Here is a 19,687-nt window from a genome sequence, read left to right as displayed (position 1 = left end):
ATTAAGAGTTAGGTCTTACCAACTGTCATACCAATTAAGAGCTAGGTATGTCAGAGCTCCTAACCCAGAAACTCAAGGACTAGGGATAATCCATTATAGTGTCTAATAGAGTGTATATAGAAGGCAATGAAAAAATTAGTTTTTGAACTGAATTTGTTAAGTTGTATGTAGGAGACTTATTTCCATTTGGGGTCAGTGAACCAGGAAAGTTTATAAAGAAGTTAAAGGTAAAAGTCCTGAGGGCAAGATTTCCTGAATTAAATCCAAAGAGGAAATGGAATCTCTGTGAAACTGATCAAAATCAGAAAGGTCAAAATTCCATCCCTGATCCTTTACATCTTTCCAATGGCAAAATTATCTTTGAGGCTGCTGCAGCCTATCAAGATTCTGAGACACTCAGGTTCACTGAGGAAGGCTCATGAAATGAAAAACTTTGTTGAACATTTAAAAATACATTGTATAAACATAAATTCTTTTAAAATTGTCCCAATAGAATCAACACCTATCTTATTGGGTAGATTCCCCCATGGAAGAATTATGGGAGAACATAGCTAAGAGTTGCACAGGATGAGAAAAGCATGGATGGATCGCCATATGTACTGTTGGCATATCGGGGAGATCATATTTCCACTGAATTATTACAGCATCATAGTCATTGTGGATGCAATGACATTATGATGGTCAATCTGGACAACTAGGTGTTGAGCTCCTTAGAGAAACTGTTGCCATGGTTCAAAGGAAGTCGTGGGGGCCATTAATTCCTTTTTACAGACTCTCCAGTCTGTTTCCAGGAACAGAATGTGCCTAGTAGATCATGGCTCAATCTCAGAAAGTATCACCACTGAAGTGATAAAGAAGGCATAAGGATTGAGAATAATAAAAAAAAAAAAGAATGGAGGATCAGGGTAAGCCTGGATGAGGGTAGTGGTGATGATCTGCATCTTAACACTCCTAGAGTAACTGACCTGTTGCCTAGTCGTTATAAGTTCTAAGAGATCATTAGTGCCAATAATGAAGGAAGGAAATGATGAGTGTGATAGAAGTGGTGAGACTACTCTGTGGGCATGAGGGCTGCTTGCATTGAACTGTATCCATGTTCTGGGATTCTCTCCTTTATACTTTGGCAACCCTTAGTGTCCTAAGAACTCCAACTATCTAAATGGGCATTATCCCAGCTTGGCATACAAGTAGTATTTGTGAAGAGTTTAATTAAAGTTTGTAGTTACTTGATATGATTTGTGGAGACCATAATGCTGAAGGAGTTGACTACTTCCTGCTCTAGCCGGAGTGAAAAATAATGCTTATGTACCTTTGAAAGGTGGCAGGTATGATACTGACCAAATGTTATCATGTTATAACCTGAGTTCAAATCTGGCCTCAGACACACTTACTAGCCACATGTCCTTGGGCAAGTCACTTAACCCCAATTGCCCTGCCCTCCAAAATACAAAACAAAAAAAGGACAAAGGGACTGGAATAGATGATCCCTAATATACCTTCCAATTTTGAATCTATGACCATTTCTGAATACACTCCCTTCTCAGTATTCCTACCAGCAAGCCATCCATTGTAACAAAGAATGAAAAGGAAGGAAAAAACAGCCAGTCAATTAGTATTTATTATGCATCTACTACATGCCAGGTGGACAAGTATGTAGTGGAAGGGATAGAGTACTGTACCTAGAGTCAAGAAAACCTGAGTTCAAATTCAGTCTCAAACACTAGTTGTGTGACCCTGGGCAAGTTACTTAATCCTGTTTGCCTCAGTTTCTTATTCTGTAAAAAGGGAGCTAGAAGGAAATGGCAAACTCCAGTATCTTTGCCAAGAACATTCCAAATGGAGTCATCAGGAGTCAGACACAACCAAACAACGCCACACGAGGCTGGGATACAAAAAAAGGCAAAAGATAGTCCCTGCTCTTAAGGAGGTTCCAATGTAATGGGGGAGACAACATGCAGACAGTCCTATAAAACAAGACATATACAGAGGACAAAAAATAACCAACGGAAGAAAGGCACTAATATTAAGGATGGGAAAGGCTTCTTCCAGAAGATGGGATGTTAGCTGAGATTTGAAGGAAGTCAGAGAATCTAAAAGGCAGAGATGAAAGACAGAGTTCTAGTTATAGGAGGAAAGCCAGTGAAAATGCCTAGAGTTGGGAGGTGTTGCATCTGTCTTGGCTGTGGAGGAACAAGGAGATCATTGAATTTGTCATTAGTTTGCAGGGTATGCTGGAGTATGTGAGGGAATAAAGCAAAAGAAAACTGAAAACAGAGGAAGCGGTCAGGTTATAGAGAGCTCTAAAAGCCAAACAAAGGATTTTATATTTGACCCTAGAGGCAAGAAGGAACCACTGGAGTTGTTTGTATAGGGCAGTCATGCACATACTGTGCTTTAGAAAGATCAATTTCACAGATGAGCGGAGGATGGACTAGAATGGGGAGAGACCTAAGGCAGGAAACCAAACAGCAGGCTACTGAAATAGTCCAGGTGTGAAGTGACGTGGGTCTGTACCAGCGTGGCAGTCATGTCAAAAGAGAGAAGGGGTGTGTGCAAGAGATGTTATACAGGTATAAGCAACAGAACCTGACAAATGATTGGATGGAGAAGGGTGAGAGTAAGGAGATGAAGACAGATGTTAAATTGGGAGTCCAGGTGACTAGGAGGATAGAAATTAGAAAGTGGCGTGGGAAGAATAATAGGCTCAGTTTGGAATACGTTGAGGTTAAGATGTCTATAGGACATTACCTTCAAAATGTCTTAAAGGCAATTGGAGATGTAAGATCAAAAGCAAGGAGAAAGTCTAGACAAAGTCAGGAGTTAACTTTAGACAAATCTGAGAATCAGCTGCATGGAGATGATAGCTGAATCCAAGTTACATTTATGGTGTCTGAGAAAAAATTCTATAGCAGGGTGGGGAATCTGCCACCTAGAGGCCACATGTGGCCTTCTAGGTCTTCAAGTGTGGCTGTTGGACAGAATCCAAACTTCACAGAACAAATTACCTTAATAAAAGGATTTCACCCTTAATCCACCACTTCTGCAATGAAGAGAGGAAAGTGCATATTCTCAACTCTTTTCCCAGCCTAAACCTGGTCCTTATAATTACATAATTTTGTTTTACTGTTCTTTCTACTGTAATATTCTAACTAGCTTTCTGACACCAGTTGTTACCCTGTCCGAGCTATCTTTTATACAGCTGACCAAAATAATTTTCTTAATCGCAGGCCTCATTAAATCATTACTCTGCTCAAATACCTTCAATGACTTCCTATAGTTTATGAGATAAAAGACAAATTTCTTGGCCTGGCTTTCATGATCTTGACACTTTGGCTCTAAGCTACCTTACCAATCTTACTTCACCCTGCTTTCCTTCATATAGCTGACATTCCAGCTAGTCAAATCAGACTATTAGCTATTCTTTAATCTTGTTGGGCACTCTCCCTCTCTTCACACTGGGTGATTGGAATGCACTTCCTTCTCATCTTAACCTGTTGAAATCCTTGTAGTCTCCCCAAGAAGTCTTCCCTCACACCTCTCAGGTAAAAGTGATCATTCCTTCCTTAAACTTTCCTAAAACATTCTGGATCTTTCCTCTGCCTGTATGACATTCTAACCTGAATCATATTTATGTTGAAACCCTGCTTCTTGAGAGCAGGGATTCTATTGTTTTCCATCTTTGCTTACTCAGTGTAGGTTAAATTTGGATTGGTTACTAAAGAATTCTTGGGGTTGGGTTGTGGTACAATTTATATAGGCTAGAAACCCCAGTCAGTTCTCTCTTGTCAAGAACTTTCTGGTGAATAGAACCAAATGGGTCAAGGTGAGATAATTGAGGTCATTTGCTAAAAGCCCCCTCTTATATCTTCTTCATTTCATATCACCTAGATACCTTCTGTCATTATTTCCTCCCCTTCACTCATCTCAGACAAGGTGGCCTCTTTTGTCAAGTCAAGCCCCAATTCACACACAAATGATTCCATTCACTCTTGTCTTCTCCAGAAGACTGCCTCTTCTATTATCCCTACTCTGTCATTAATCTTCAACCTCTCCCTTTCCACTGGCTGCTTCTCTACTGCCTATAAAAATACCCATCTGTCCCCATCATCAAAAAAAACCCCCTCACTCGATCCATCCATCCCGGTTAGCTCTCTTGTCTTCTCTTTCTCTCAGGCCATTTAAGACATACGCCTCTACTTCCTTTTCATTCTCTTCTTAGTTTGCTACAGTATGGCTTCTGGCCTTATCCATTTGAATAATTTGGGCCTTTGTTTTGGCCCTAAGAAGAAATTCTAAGAGGCCTGATCCCTGAACATCAGAACTAATAATTGACTTTAGTAGCAAGAGGGCAGAAAAAGCCTAATAATCTAAACAGTCTCTTCACCAAAACTGATAATCACTACCTTGAGGCAGATCAATATCAAATTTGGGTGTGCTCTCACCCATTTGGCCCAGAAAAAGAGTTCCTGACCCTAGTTGTGGAGAAGCTGTGGCAAACTAGATCTCAGCCTAAGAGATGGAAGACTTACAGAGGGGAACTAGAAGGAAAGTGATGGAATTCTGAATGCCAACTTCCTAGAGAGAGGAGAGGGGATTTTCTGGACAATGTAAAGTTCTTGGACCATACTGCCAGGAAGAGAAGTAGAACTTTTAGATAGCTCTAGCTTTTCAGGAACAGGATACCATGATTGGGGGGCAGGGGCAGGAGGGGAGCAAAGGACTAAGCCTTGATATGAGGAAGCAAAAGATCTGGGCCTTGTTCTGTTACAGTCATTAATGATTAAGACAGTGCAGGTCAGATGGAAAGGCATTTCCCTATGCAGCATCCTCAATTTAATTTTCTTTTCTGGAAGGAATGCAAGCCCTTAGGATAGTACTATAAAGCCAGAAGCCTGTATGTGTCTCTAAAATGAAAGTAAACTCACCAAATGTCTGGGGGAAATGGGGTAGAGGACTTGCCTCACTAGCAACACCAAATTCATTTTTTTTTTAAATTTTATTTTATTTTATTTTTTTTAAGCAATCAGGGTTAAGTAACTTGCTCAAGGTTACCAAATTCATTTTTTTTTTTTGGTAGGGGAAAAGGCAGGGCAATTGAGATTAAGTGACTTACCCAAGGTCACACAGCTAGTAAGTGTTAAGTGTCTGAGGCTGGATTTGAATTCAGGTCCTCCTAACTCCAGGGCCAGCGCTCTATTCACTGTAACACCTAGCTGCCCTACCAAATTCATTTGTCAGAATGGAATTCAAACTATAGAGGGCTGTATTTTGAGCCTGGAAGATTTCCCCCTTGGGGGAGATGGGAGTGTAGGATTCAATGGAAGTGTGGAGAGAATTGTGTCATCTAATTATGGGCTACTCCAAGTCCTTTGTTTTCTGCATTTTTTATGGGAATTTTATACACACACACACAGACTTACATACCCTATCCCATAAGTGATAAGCATTATGACCTTGACGGCTTGCTTCTGGATCTTTTTGTCTATATCTGTGGATACTAAGACTTCTTTGCAATCTGGAAAGGCACTGAAGAAATAACATTTGTGATTCAGTAGCTGCTATCTCTCTTCATCTTAATAATACAAGCCTTACTTAGGGATTGGAACTTCCCACAACTATTCATTGCTTGACCAGACCCCCCCCCACCCCCCCCCCCGCCAAATTACACAGAATTCAGGGCTCAGAAAAGGGGTTCTCTATAATCACTATACAGGAACAACCTTTATCATTATGTTCTCTTTTGAATCTCTAGGGCAAATTTCTCTCTCTGGGTTATAAAGGATACAAACAGAAAGGCTTTTGGGTCACTTTCTTTCTAATCTTATGATGTGTCAGTATTGAGTGAGATGTATGGAGTGTAGACAGCATATGAAGGAATATCTACAGGTTCAGTTCTCCCTCGAGTTCACTTTCTTTTTGAGCTCTGGAATTCCCACTGGACCAGAGCCAAAGTGAGTACAACTTTATTAGAACCAGAACAGAATGTTCCAGCCAGTGGTAGGCTCCCTGCCCCTCCCCCCTCACTTTCCCTTGTCTCCTTTGCTTTTTCCAGACTTTTCTCTATCCCCATCCTTCTCTGAGTCTCAGCCCTTTATTTTGTACCCCAACGGATTTTTGTTGGGACTGATGGACTGATGAGTTGCTAGGGAAGAATGCAGAATGTGTACCAAAAAGTCTAGTCCTTGCTAGGGAACAGTTTGTTTTTTCCTTAAAAAGGGCAGTCTACAGGGTTACTTAAGAGCCTTTTTTCTGCAACTGGGAGCTGCTCTGACTATAGCTCCAGGAACATTGTTTAGGCACAAAGCCAGACTTTTGTGGGAAACCAGGGCTTTCAGGAAAAGTTTTGAATTTTTTTCCCTCTGAGAACTGGTGACAGGGTAGCTCCCAGACTGGCTATCATAAACTGTAGTCTACCCTAGGAGAATTGTAGAGAAACCTATAGCTTGCGCAACCATTGCCAGCTGAAGTCCTTTTAGGGTCATCTGAGGGCAGCAAAGAGCTTAGTCCATTTATAGTCAAAGCTTCTGTAACAAAGACAAGCAAGCCACCCTGCCAACAAAGCATTCTAGCTAGCAAGGCCAGGCCATGAGGCCCCACCCACAAAGAGCAATATAGAGACACTGACAGCTCCTTCCTAGGAGGCTTCTGGGCTCTGGAAAAAGCAGCAAAAAGTGCACAGTCTCAGAGACAATGGTTACCAAAGTCCTGGGTTGCAACTCAATTCCGTTATTGATCTAAGTTTGGAAGCTGCTGCCTACTTTTCTTTTCCCTTCTCTCCTTTTTTCACTTTATAACTCTGAATGTTAATATACAGTTCTATCCACAAGTTTATAATCCTCAGGGCTTTTGGAATAAAGCTGCTAAATAAATTCAAATCAAGACCCTCTTGTAAAGAATTTATTCCAAGGTTAAAAACAGGTGACTGGGCCCCCAAACTTCCAGGAGAGCACTTAGTAAGTTTTTCTCTATAGCTAAACAGCTCATTTGGAACCATTAACCAACATAACCATGGAACAGAAGCTGCCTAGCTGCACTACTCAGGCAAACCAGTTGGATCTCATCCCTGTGAATGAAGGCTCTGGGTCAAACTAATTATAAGAGTAACTGGGGTGGAGGGAAGTAGCCAAGGAAAGCCCAGTCTCTAAGCACATACACAATATATTCTGCTTGGTATTAATTTATGTGGAGCACTGGGGAGTCCGTTTTTGGAATTTTCTGTTGAGTATTAAAGAACACTTTTCCCCTACCCCTAATGGATAGATGTCTCTAGAATTCTGAGGGAGGCAATAGACTTGGCTGTGGAGATTCAACCTGCCAACAGAATGTGGGTTGGGAGAATAGTAAGACCAGAGTCTATATATTATACACGATTTGTGGCATTATTTGCCACAAAATCAAAGAAAAATCTTCATATGGGACTGTACTATGTGCAAAGGACAGTATTTTTGTCACAATCCAATCCATATCTTATGTTTGTGTGGGTTTAACAAAAAATTAGTGGAAATCAGTGGCATCACTGAATACAAGAGTCACAGTTAAAGACCAAAAGAGAGGGAAGACCAACAAGGAAATGGATTAAATTATACTTCTATGAACACAACAATGCTTTGTACGAAGTAGGTACATAATAAATGCTCGCTGGAGTTTTTGAATTTTAATTATTTATCTGAATTTGAATTTTCTGCCTCTGAATCACAAATTCTTGTTAGTAAATTTTTATATATGCTGCTAAATGGTAGCAGCTCAGTCAATATCTAAATATGACAAAAAACTGTAATTAAGGCAATAATTGTAATTCAAATATGGTCTCTTTTTCTTTTTGAGGGGTGAGGGAAGGGCAATTGGGGTTAAGTGACTTGCCCAGGGTCACTTGGCTATTAAGTGTTAAGTCTCTGAGGCCAGATTTGAACTCAGGTCCTCTGGACTCCAGAGCCAGTATTCTATTCAATGCACCACCTAGCCACCCCACAAATATGGTCTCACTGAAGCTAATAGAGGGCAAGGAATGAGTTGAGTATGATGGGATATCGAAAAAAATAAAATCAAGAGTTAAGAAAGAGGATTGCAGAAGATGGCGGAGTAGAAGCAGGACCTCCCCGCTGCTCCGGCTTTCACCTTCCCCAATCAATGTAAAAAGGGGACTCTGAACAAACTTTGGAGCTGCAGAACCCACAAAATGACACAGAGAAGCTAACCTCCCGCTGAGGACAACCCGGTAGGCCGGCAGCAAGCAGCCAGTGCAGCAGCTGAGCCCAGGAACATGTGAGCCGGAGGTTTTAGCCCCAGGTTTTAGCGGGTCTGACCAGCTGGACTCCGGATCACCAGCAGCTGTGGCCATTTCCAGAATTATCAACACATAGATGCGAAGGACAAAGTGAGAGGTCAGTGCAGTCTGGACTTTGGGACCCAGTAAGTGGGAGTGCGTGGCTTTTGCCCCCCGGGTGAGAAGCTGCTGAGACGCCAGCACAGCCAGCCAGCTCCACATGGCAGCTTCAGCTCCTGGCCTGCAGAGTGTAGGGGGACCAAGCACCAGTCTGAGGGGTAATCGCTCTTGCTTTAACCTGCTTAGATCTGGATTGCAGTCTAGGGTGGAGGTCTTGGGGTATGTGCCCAGCTTGCCAGAGCGTGTGGAGGCCTCAGACAGGGCACCCATCTAATACCTCCGGCAGCTGAGAAAAACCCAGTTTTTGGGATGAAAGCTCCCCTGTCTGGTGGCAGAGTCCTACTGTGGCAAAAAGCCCAGGGGTCAAGTGACTGAGGGGCGACATGACCAGGCAAAGGAAACAAAGCAGACAGAAGATTCCAACAATACACTCCTATTTTGGGGACAAAAAGGAGCAAAGCATGGAACAGGAGGAAGACAGTGAGGTCAGAACTCTTGCACCAAAAGCTTCAAAGGAAAATACAAGCTGGTTACAGGCCATAGAGGACCTTAAGAAGCAGATAAGAGAAGTGGAGGAAAAACTGGGAAGAGAAATGAAAACGATGCAAGAAAAGTACGAAATGAGAGTCAACAGCCTGACTGAGGAAAATAACACCTTAAAAAATAGACTAACTCAAATGGCAAAAAAGGCTCAAAAAGGCAATGAGGAGAAGAATGCCTTAAAAAGCCGAATTTGCCAGATGGAAAAAGAATCTCAAAAGCTCAATGAGGAGAATCATTGCTTCAGAATTAGACTGGAGCAAATGGAAGCTAATGACTTTATGAGAAATCAAGATACTGTTAAACAGATACAAACAAATAAAGAATAGAAGGCAATGTGAAATATCTCATGGGAAAAACCACTGACCTGGAAAATAGATCCAGGAGAGATAATTTAAAAGTTATTGGACTACCTTAAAGTCATGATCAAAAAAAGAACCTAGAAATCATCCTCCAGGAAGTTCTCAAAGAAAACTGCCCTGATGTTTTAGAACCAGAGGGCAAAATAGAGGTTGAAAGAATCCACCATCACCTCCTGAAAAAGATCTCAAAAAGAAAACTCCTAGGAATATTATAGCCAGGTTCAGGAATCCCCAATTACAACAAGCAGCCAGTAAGAAGAAACAATTTGAATATTGTAGAAACACAATCAGGATAACCCAGGATCTGGCAGCTTCTACACTGAGGGATTGAAGGGCTTGGAATATGATATTCTGGAGGTCAAAGGAGCTGGGATTAAAACCAAGTGTCACCTACCCAGCAAAACTGAGTATCATGTTTCAGGGGAAAATATGGCTATTCAGTGGAATAGAGGACTTTCAAGCATTCTTGATGAAAAAACCAGAGTTGAATAGAAAATTTGACATTCAGATACAAGAAGCAAGAGAAGCATGAGAAGGTAAACAGGGAAAAGAAATCATAAGGAACTTATCAAAGTTGAACTATTAACATTCCTACATGGAAAAACAATAATTGTAACTGATGAAACTTTTCTTAGTATAAAAATAGTTGAAGGGAATAGAATTTTATATATATATATATCTAAATATGAGGGTATATGAGTATATGAATACATATGTGAATGTGTGTATATATGTTTATAGGTATACATAGAGGGCACAGGACCAATTTAATAGGAAGGGATGATACTTAAAAGGTGAAATTAAGAGGTGAGAGGGCAATATAATGAGAGGAGATGGGGAAGAGACAGAATGGGGTAAACTATCTCATATAGAAGAGGCAAGGGAAAATGGTTACAATGGAGGGGAAGAATAGGAAGGCAAAAGGGAATGGGTCAACCTTATCCCCATTGAATTTGGCTTGAGGAGGGAATGAAATACACACTAAATAGGGTATCTCACCCTCCAGGAGAGTAGGGGGGGGAAGGGGATGAAAGGGGGGATGCTGGGAGGGCAGGCTGCAGGGGAGGGAAGTTGGAAGCACCCACTTTTGAAAAGGGACAGGATCAAAGTAGAGAACAGAACAAGTGGGAGGTGGGATAGGAGGGAGGGAAATATAGTCAGTCTTTTACTATATATCTACTATGTTATTGTTTTGCATTAGCTACAAATGTACAACCTATACTGAACTGCTTATCTTCCCAGTAATAGTGGGTGACAAGGGAGGAAGGGAATGAATCAGGAATTCAAAGTTTGAAAATCAAATGTTTAAATATATATATACACACACTATTATTAATACTATTTTACATGTAATTGGGAAATAAGATACACAGGCATTGGAGCATAGAGATCCACCATGCCCTACTGGAAAAGTCAAAAGGGGTATGGGAGAAAATATGGGAGAGAGCAGATTGGAGGAGGGGATATCCTGTAGGACTGCTATTTTGGGGCGATGGGTAGGGGAAAAACGGGGAGAAAATTTGTAACTCAAAATCTGGTACAAATGAATGATGTAAATCAGAAGTTAATACAGCATTTGAAAAATGGAAAAAAAATTTAAAAAAAAAGAAAGGAATGCACTGAAAGAAAGAAAAAAGGAGAGGTAGAATGGGTAAATTATCTTACATAAAAAGAGGCAAGAAAAAGCTTTTACAGTGGAGGGGAAGTTGAGAGAGGTGGTGGGAAATGCTTGAACTTTCCTCTCGTTGAAATTGGATCAGATAGGTCTAGAAATCTATCTTAACCTACAGGAAAGTAGGAGAGGAAAGGGGTAAGAGAAGGGAGGAGTACTCATAGAAAGGAAGGGACATTATGGGAGGCAGTAGTCAGAAGCAAAGTACTTTTGAAGAGGGATAGGGTAAAAGGAGAGAGAGAATAGAATAAAGGTGGGGGGAAATTAGAGGGCAAAACAGTTAACAATCATAACTGAAATATTTTTTGAATCAAGTTTCTCTAATAAAGGTCTCATCTCTCAAATACATAGAGAACCAAGGGAAACTTATTGAAATAAGAGCCATTCCCCAATTGATAAATGATAAAAAAATATGAAGTTTTCAGATGAAGTAATCAAAACTATCTATAGCCATATGAAAAAATGCTCTAAAACTCTACTGATTGGAGAAATGCAAGGTACTACCTCACACCTATTAGACTGGTTAATAGGACAGAAAAGGAAAATGACAAATGCTGGAGGGGATATGGGAAAAATGAGACATTAATGCATTGTTGGTGGAGTTGTGAACTGATTCAACCACTATGTAGAGCAATTTGGAACTATGCCCAAAGGTCTATAAAACCATGCATATTTTTTTGATCTAGCAATACCATTACTGGGTCTATATATCAAGAGTTAAAAAACAAAAAGGAAAAGGACTTATTTGAATAAAAATATTTATAGGAACTCTTTTTATGGTGGCAAAGAACTGGAAATTGAAGGGATGCCCATCAATTGGGGAACGGCTGGATAAGATGAGATATATGGTGATGTGATCTACTGTGATCTAAGAAATGATGAACTAGATGCTCTCAGAAAAACCTGGAAAGACTTAAATGAACTAATACAAAGTGAAATGAGTAGAACTGGGAGAAAGTTGTACACAGTAACAGTAATAATGCATAATGATCAACTATGAATGACATAGGTATTCTCAGTAATACAATGATCTAAGACAACTCTGAAGGACTTATGAAAAATGCTATCCATCCCCAGAAAAAGAACCGATTGAGTGTGAATACAGATCAAAGCATACTTTTTTTACTTTATTTTTCTTGGATTTTTATTTTTGTCTATGTTTTTCTTTTACAACATGACTTATATAGAAATGTTTTATGTGACTAGATAGACAGAGGGCATGTATAACCTATATCAAATTGCTTGCCCTCTCAATGAGCGGGGAAAGGATGGAGGGAGAGAATTTGGAACTCAATTTTAAAAAGAAATGTTGAAAACTGTTTTTACATGTAATTGGGGAAAAATAAAATACAAAAGAAAAAAAGAAAAAAAAAGAAATGAGTGGTGAATTAGATTAGGCACACAATACACAGTGATAAATGACCATAGTAATCTAGTGTTTGATAAACCCAAAGATCCATGCTTTTGGCACAAAAACTCAGCATTTGACAAACACTGCTGGAAAAACTAGAAAGCAATTTGAAAGAAACCAGGCATAGCTGACATCTCAGCATATACTGAGAAAAAAGTAAAAAATGGCTAAATGATTTAGACCAAGAGTGATATCATAAGTAAATTACCAGAACATGGAAAATTGTGCCTGCCAGATCTTTGAAGAGGGGAAGAATTTATGACCAAACAAGAGACAGAGAACATTACTAGATGTAAATGGGTAGTTTTGATTATATTAAAGTTTTGCACAAACAAAACCAATACAGTCAAAACTAGAAGGAAAACAGGAAACTGGGGAAAAAAAACTTTTTTTTATAGCAAGTTTCTCTGTATTGATTAAGGCCTCAGTTCCTAAATATGTATGGAACTGAGCTAAATTAATAAAAAAATAAGAGCCATTCCCAAATAGATAGTCAAAGGATATGAATAGGCAATTTCAGAAGAAATTAAAGTTATAAATAGTTATGTGATAAATGCTCTAAATCATTACTGATTACAGAAATACAAATTAAAACAACTCTGAGATATCATATCCCTATCAGACTGGCCAACAGGACAGAAAAAGAAAATGACAAATACTAGAAGGGATATGGAAAAATTGGGACACTAATACACTGCTGGCAGAGTTAGGACTACTCCAATTATTCTGGAGAACAATTTGAAACTATGCCTAAAAGGGTAAAAAAAAACACCCCTGTATATCCTTTGATCCAGCAATACCACTATTAGGTCTGTATCCCAAAGAAATCAAAGAAGAGGGAAAAGGACCTATTTGTACAAAAATATTTGTAGCATCTCTTTTTATGGTGGCAAAGAATTGAGATGAGGGAATGCCTCATCTTTGATTGTTTGGGGAATGGCTGAACAAGTGGTAAACAATTGTGATGGAATACTATTACATTCTAAGAAATGACAAGCAGGATGATTTCAAAAAAGCCCGAAAAGACTTACATAAACTGATGCAAAGTGAAGTGAACAGATACAAAAGAACATTGTATACAATAACATTTCTTACCTAGTCTTAAATTACTTAATGGGTGTTGCCTAAGACAAACTTAGACCTGGGAAAGACCTTAGCTTAAAAAGATCAAGGTCTCCCATTGCATCTGGGGTCCCCTATGTCTTGCCACTGGATTCAAATGACCCCTGAGGAGAGAGGCTGATGACTCTGTATAGCCCTGCCTCACTTAAATCCAATTCACTTGCAAGTGACATCACCCTTTTGATGTCATTGATCCTCTTTGAGAATGAAGGACAAACAACATGTTGAATTTAAGATACTTACAAAACATCTAATTGGAAATATCCATTAAGTGGCTGATGATTCAAGATAGATCAGACTAGTTTAGGAGTTCTTAACCTGGGGTCCATGAATTTGTTTTAAAAATATTTTGATAAAAATCATGTTTCAATATAATTGGTTTCCTTGTAATCCTATATGTAGCTGATTGTATGCATTCAAGAACTATTCTGAGTTCATAGGGTTAGAGTTAACAGGCTACTAAAGGGATTCATGATACAAAAAAAGGTTAAGAACTCCTGGAATGAAGACCCTTCTATATCTGAAATGTGATTTAGGCTTTATCTGCCTTTGTCAAATCTTTTAAAAAAAATTCTTCTTAAAATCAAAAGACAAGTTTCAGCTTTCTGTTCTCCCAACACATTATCTTCTAAAGTGCCAATTTCACTAGAATTACTTCTGTGTACATTTGTCTATGCCCTTTCCTAGAACATCAACAACTCAGCATAGTTCAGGAGCTGAGCTGGCAATTAGGATCCTGATGACCATGGGATATTCACTCTTGGTCTTGCTTGCTCCTGTTGGGGAGTTTTGACCCCTCTATCTCCAGTGTTGAGGAATATCCATGAATCTAGGTTCTTGGTACAGAGTTGGGGGTCCTTCATTCAAAGTACCTGGTGATCCTGGAGAATGTATAACATTCAACCAACTGTCCAAAGTGCCAACTGCCCGATAAGAATCCCTATAAACTCCATCAGCTACACTGGCTGAAGAATGATTGCTTCTGAGATTTTCACACCATTTACCCTGTTACTAGTACAGTTCAGGGAGTCATTTAAGGTTATGCCATTTCTTACTGTTTGCTTCAAGAGTCCTTAAAAACACAGACCACAGCCTTAGCAGTATCTATATCTCTTTAAAGGCACCTAAAGAAAAGGCTGTTATTGGCATCAAAAACTGTTTGATTTATATTCAGTGAAAGGATTTGGGTATAAGCACAAATGGCAAACCTACAATGCTTCCTCTTTCTTCCTTTGTGTGGAGAACCCTGGCCCCTGTCAGCTTGCTGTGGGTTTAAGGAGTCAGCTTCAAGGTTCTGAAATCCCTTGCTTCTTCCCTCTAGGATCAAAGAAAGACGCCTCAGCCTGGACAATAGACAAAAAGGTCTAGGCCCAATCTACATAAAAAGAAAAAACTCCTTTCTGTCTCTTGGCTTTGATGGAAGGAGGCTAGGTATGTTACCTCAGAGATGACAGCTGGGAGAATTATTCATACCACCTTTTCAGGATAAAAGGTCAGAGAGCAGTGCTCCCCAGGTCAAGTGGAGTTGCTGCTAAGCTAAAAAGAAAAGAATTATTCTTGGACCTCCCTAAGGTCCTAAGAGTCCACAGAGCAGCCTGGCACCTCTGTCCAGATACTCTGCCTGCCTAGGGAACAAGAAGCCAAGGAAGAGGGGTGACCCAAAGGGTGTAGGGAATAGAGAGACGTACTTGGAGTCAAGATGTGGATTTAAATCTTAGGGACGTTACTACTGTGTGACCTTGGGCAAATCACTGCCTTTCTGGGCCTCAGCTTCTTTATCTGTAAAATGGGGATAATACTCGAACTGCTTACTTTTTTAGGGCTGTTGGGAAAGAAGGCTCCTTGCAAACCATGAAGCCACACAAATGAGCGCTACTTATTATTATGTGGGTAGGAGAGAAGAAGGCTTGCTCAAGATCCGCGGTGCAGGAGCGGGCCTGATGAGCTCACTAGAGGAATAAAGTTCGCATGCTGAGGACAAAATCTATTATTTCCTTGCAACAGGGGGACGTAAGGGAAGTGCTTCTTGTCCTGCGGGGGTCCGTGGGGGTGGAGGAGGAAGGGTGCTGAGAACACCGGGGTACCTCACCTGCGGGGGTGGGGCCTCTCCTTTGGGGACACAGGTGCCGCCTCTTCTGAGTGGACAAGGTGAGTGGGGGAAGGGAACCCCTCTTCCTCTCTGGGAGGACAGGGGATCCCTTTCTCTCTCTAGAGTGCTGGGGGACAACTCTTCCTCAGGGGGTCCGGGGATGATCTCTTTTCCTCCCTTGGGGGACAGGGACCTTTCTTTTTTTGTCTCTCCTCCCCGGGGGCGTTTCCCTTTCTCACTCCCGGGGAGTGAAGAGGCCTCCCCACAAGGGGATGGCAAGGGGCTCCTACCTCGACCCTCGCCTCGCCCCGTCACGCGGCGCCGGAGGCCCGTCTTCCCGCCCTGAGGCTGCTCCCTCCCGCCTCGTCGGGCTGGTGGTTCGGCCGGCTCCCCCTCCCGCCGCAGTACGGATGGTGCGGTCTGGGGCTCCCCTGGTCCAAGCCTTTGCTTCTTTCTCCGTCCTTCAGTCAGTCTTCCTCGGCCGGGCCGCCAGACAGTTGAGCCGGCAGAGCTCGGGCTAGTTCTCTCCCAGTTTGGTCCCTTTGGGTCAGTCTCCCTCTCCCTGCCTCGTGATTGGCTGGCCCAGCCCTCTCTCCCCGCCTCGCACCCACAGCGGTTGGTCCGGCCTCTGCGGGCGAGTCACGTGCCTGGGTGGTCCTAGGAGAGTAGGGGGCGGGACTAACCCTGGCCCCACCTTCTGCAGCTCCTTTGCCTACCGGGAAGCTGTCCCCGCCCCTCACCACGTGCGAACTCAGCGCAAGGGCGGGGCTTTGCCTGAGGGCGTGAAGTGCCCTGTTGTGGGGCTGCCTCTTCCCCCCCCACCCGGACCTCTGGGCGGCGGAATCCTGAACCTGCCCGGGGGCGTGTTTCTTTACCGGGAGAACGTGGGCATTTGAGAGTTTCTTTGCACAAAGTAAGGAAGGGTTGTGTCTAGTTGCCCTGGCTCTCTTTGCTAAGTTCTTTAGCAGCAACCCTCTTCGCCTCCAACGCCTTTTCCAGACCTGAACTTGGATGTTTCTGCGAACCCGAGGGTGGCCAGCTGCCCCTTCTGTACGGTGGGGAGGGAGGAAGTGTCAGGAAACGCTCTGTGATAAAGGAAGAGAATTGGGGAAAATACAGGATCTGGGCTTCGCGGTAAAAGAGGTAGGAATCATTCCCGCAGTCTTTTCTTCATTCATTCAATAAATATTAAGTGTGCTAGATATTGAGGCTACAAAGAAAGTACTCGGATCTTTTTACTATCCAGTAGGGGAGGTAGACTTTATATATATATATATATATATATATATATATGCATCCATAATCCCGCGACTGTGGGTGTCACCACGATCCTGTACGTGGGGAGCATTAATGCCTAAGTACCTTTAGGAAAGTTGGATGCCCCGACGGGCAGAGATCAGCCCAGATAGGTGAACATCCTTGGGGATGGACTTTCAAATGTGGAGGTGGGCTGATTTGATAATGAAGACTGTTGCTACCTCCAGCTATGTGGACAAAAGGGTCCGTCTCCACGGGACCACTCGAAGTTGAATAATGGGGGAGGGGGAGGGGGAAGGCTCAAGGGTGTGAGCCTAATGCTTTTTAGGACCGGAAGTCACTTAGATTCGGTTTACACTTTAATCAGAAATAAGCTCTGCCTGTTGGGTAGAAGAGGATGTTCCCTGAGGCTTAGGTCAATCTCATCAAAAGCCCTGTCCTTCAGTGACTGGCAGATGTACCAGGGCTGATCCCAGAATGAGGAAATAAAGGGGAAACACATCTCAGTCCTAGTTTAATAATTGGTTATTAATAATAGGAAAATAATCATTTCTCTCTGTGGCAAAGTCCCAAATTTTTTTCTGAGTTCTTCCATCACTAAAGCCTCTGGCCTCATAATGCAGCATTAGAGGAGGAGCTTAATAAGAATAATAGAAAGATAAAAGCAATTTAAAAGAACCTTGAAAAAGTATAACAGTGAGGGTAATGCCAGGGGCAGTTCAAAGTAGATTTGATATAAAAAGAACCACAATGACCTGGATCGACACCAGGAGCATTGAATCTGTAGCACGGATACAGTGACAATATCTCCAACTGCCATCGCTGGTCCCCAGCACAGGTATGGTCATCTGTACCACAGTAGCCAAAGGTCTCAGACTTCACACATGCAACCTGCCCTGGGGCCTGAGCTGATATCAAGACAGCCTGATTCACCACCCACTCAGTATTTTCCATGCCACCAGCCAAAACTTCCCTGTCTCTAAGAGCTTCTTTAGGTGATTGAGACTAAATTTTGGCTCCTTTAGAGATCTCTACTGAGGAGCTACCCTATTCTTATTGGGATATTACATGAAGCCTTGCCTTCATGCAGAGACTCAAGATTACTAACAATTTAGCAAAAAGATCCCTCATTTTTCGTGTACCCCATGATTTTCAACTTCCCTTTAATATCATTAAAAAGCAAAACACTTCCAAGTAATTCTGCCCTTTGGTCCCTCAAACTATTTCTAAGGAGTTGCCTGAACTGTCCTAGGGGAAAGACTTAAGTACTTAAGGGGAACCTTCAAATTGTATGGGGGGGGACCTTTTTAGGGGACAGAAACCTTGAAGCTTGAGTAACTTCACATATGTGGAGTGTGAAAGACTAGAGAGGGTTAACTAGGAAGATGGCCAAAAGCAGTTCATCATTATCAGGCACTAATTGCAAGCAATTGTATGTGGAAAGAAGCATGGGGGAAAGTCCTTCATTGATCCTAACACCAAAATAAAGAACTTTTAATTTTAATTGTGCAGTTCACTTTACTCCAGGTCCCAGAACTCTCAACCAGGATTAAGGCCACTTTGGTATAAATAAGAATCTTATTTACCCTATTGCTTAAGACTATCTCATGTGTTAGTCACACAACTGGGAGCTAGGACCACTGGGACGACTTTCCAGGACTCTCATCCTTCAGGGAGTCTATCCCTTATTGCTGGAGGGGTAACTACCAAGTTGCATGTGCTTCTCTCATAAATGGCAGGGCTATCAGTGAATCAGGAAAAAACATTCCTAGAGAGCCAGGTTCTCATTGACAGGGTCACATTGGTTAAAAAGAGGAGACAAAGCTTTGGGGTTGGGACTAATCCCCCAAAAAAGACATAATCCATCAGTAAAGGGCAGTAATACCTGAGATGCCTAGGTGAGCATGATCTTGAGTGTAACATTTACATTTAACAGTGGAAGCCCCTTGTGGCTTAGCCACCTTGGCAGAGGCACTGATGGCGTACATGCTCTTGGAAACCCCTTGAACTCTGATTGAATCTTCCCACTTGATGAGGCATTTTCCTGAGGCCATAGCCTTTCATTATAACTAGGCCTAAATCTTTGTTACCTAGCCTAACCATCCATTGTCCAACTGCTTCCCACTCTTGATCCTGTCAAAATATCTATACCCTCCAAAAAAAAGCAAAACAAACCAAAAAAAAAAAAAAGAGTTCAGCACAATAGTTTTTTTTTTTTTTTTCATTTCCCCAATTTTTGGGCATCCCTGAAATTTCCTTTTTTTTTTTTTTTTGAGGGGGGAAGGCAGGGCAATTAGGGTTAAGTGACTTCCCCAAGGTCACACACTAGTGTTAAGTGACTGAGGCTAGATTTGAACTCAGGTAGTCCTGACTCTAGGGCCAGTGCTCTATTCACTGCACCACCTAGCTGCCCCTCAAATTTCCATTCTTCACCACCTCACAAAGAGCTATATTTTTGTACATTCTTAGAATCTGTTTTGCTTAAGACTAATTTCTTTCTTTCTTTTTTTTTTGCTCTTTGGAGGGCAATTGGGGTTAAGCTACTTGCCCAAGGTCACACAGCTAGTTTTTGTGTTAAGTGTCTGAGGCGTCCTCCTGTCTCCAGGGCTGGTGCTCTATTCACTGCACCACTTAGCCACCCCTGATGAATTTCTTTCTTAATCTATATTCCCTCTGTTCACCCCTTACTCTTCCTCCTCTTCCCCCCGTTTCCCTGTTGAGTGAAATGTATTTCTCTACCCAACTCTCTGTATGTGTGTACATGTGTATATATTCCTCCTTCTTTTGACCAGTTCAGAGTGAGGTTCAAGTGTCAGCCTTTCCCTCTCCCTTTCCTCCTTATTTATATAGA

At 41.8% G+C, this 19,687-nt stretch overlaps 1 protein-coding gene across 3 annotated transcripts in view; it reads right to left on the bottom strand.

The window, feature by feature from the left end:
• Positions 1–19,687, bottom strand: part of RUSC2 (RUN and SH3 domain containing 2) — a 445,432-nt gene that overhangs the window by 74,421 nt on the left and 351,324 nt on the right. For 2 of the 3 annotated variants that reach the window (XM_069088791.1, XM_069088834.1), the window contains exon 1: positions 15,870–16,154. The exons of the other annotated variant lie outside the window; for it this stretch is intronic. The gene's annotated coding sequence lies outside the window, so the exon portion shown is untranslated. Of the gene's footprint in view, positions 1–15,869; positions 16,155–19,687 lie in introns of those variants that run through there. 3 annotated transcript variants of the gene reach the window in all.

Source organism: Petaurus breviceps, unplaced genomic scaffold (assembly GCF_028583685.1).
Source record: "Petaurus breviceps papuanus isolate PSGF00001 unplaced genomic scaffold, PetGlider_PUasm1.0 120, whole genome shotgun sequence".
Classification (NCBI taxonomy): Eukaryota; Metazoa; Chordata; class Mammalia; order Diprotodontia; family Petauridae; genus Petaurus; species Petaurus breviceps.
The sequence above is the reverse complement of the archived record's forward strand: the minus strand, read 5'-3'. Positions and strand labels throughout refer to the sequence as shown.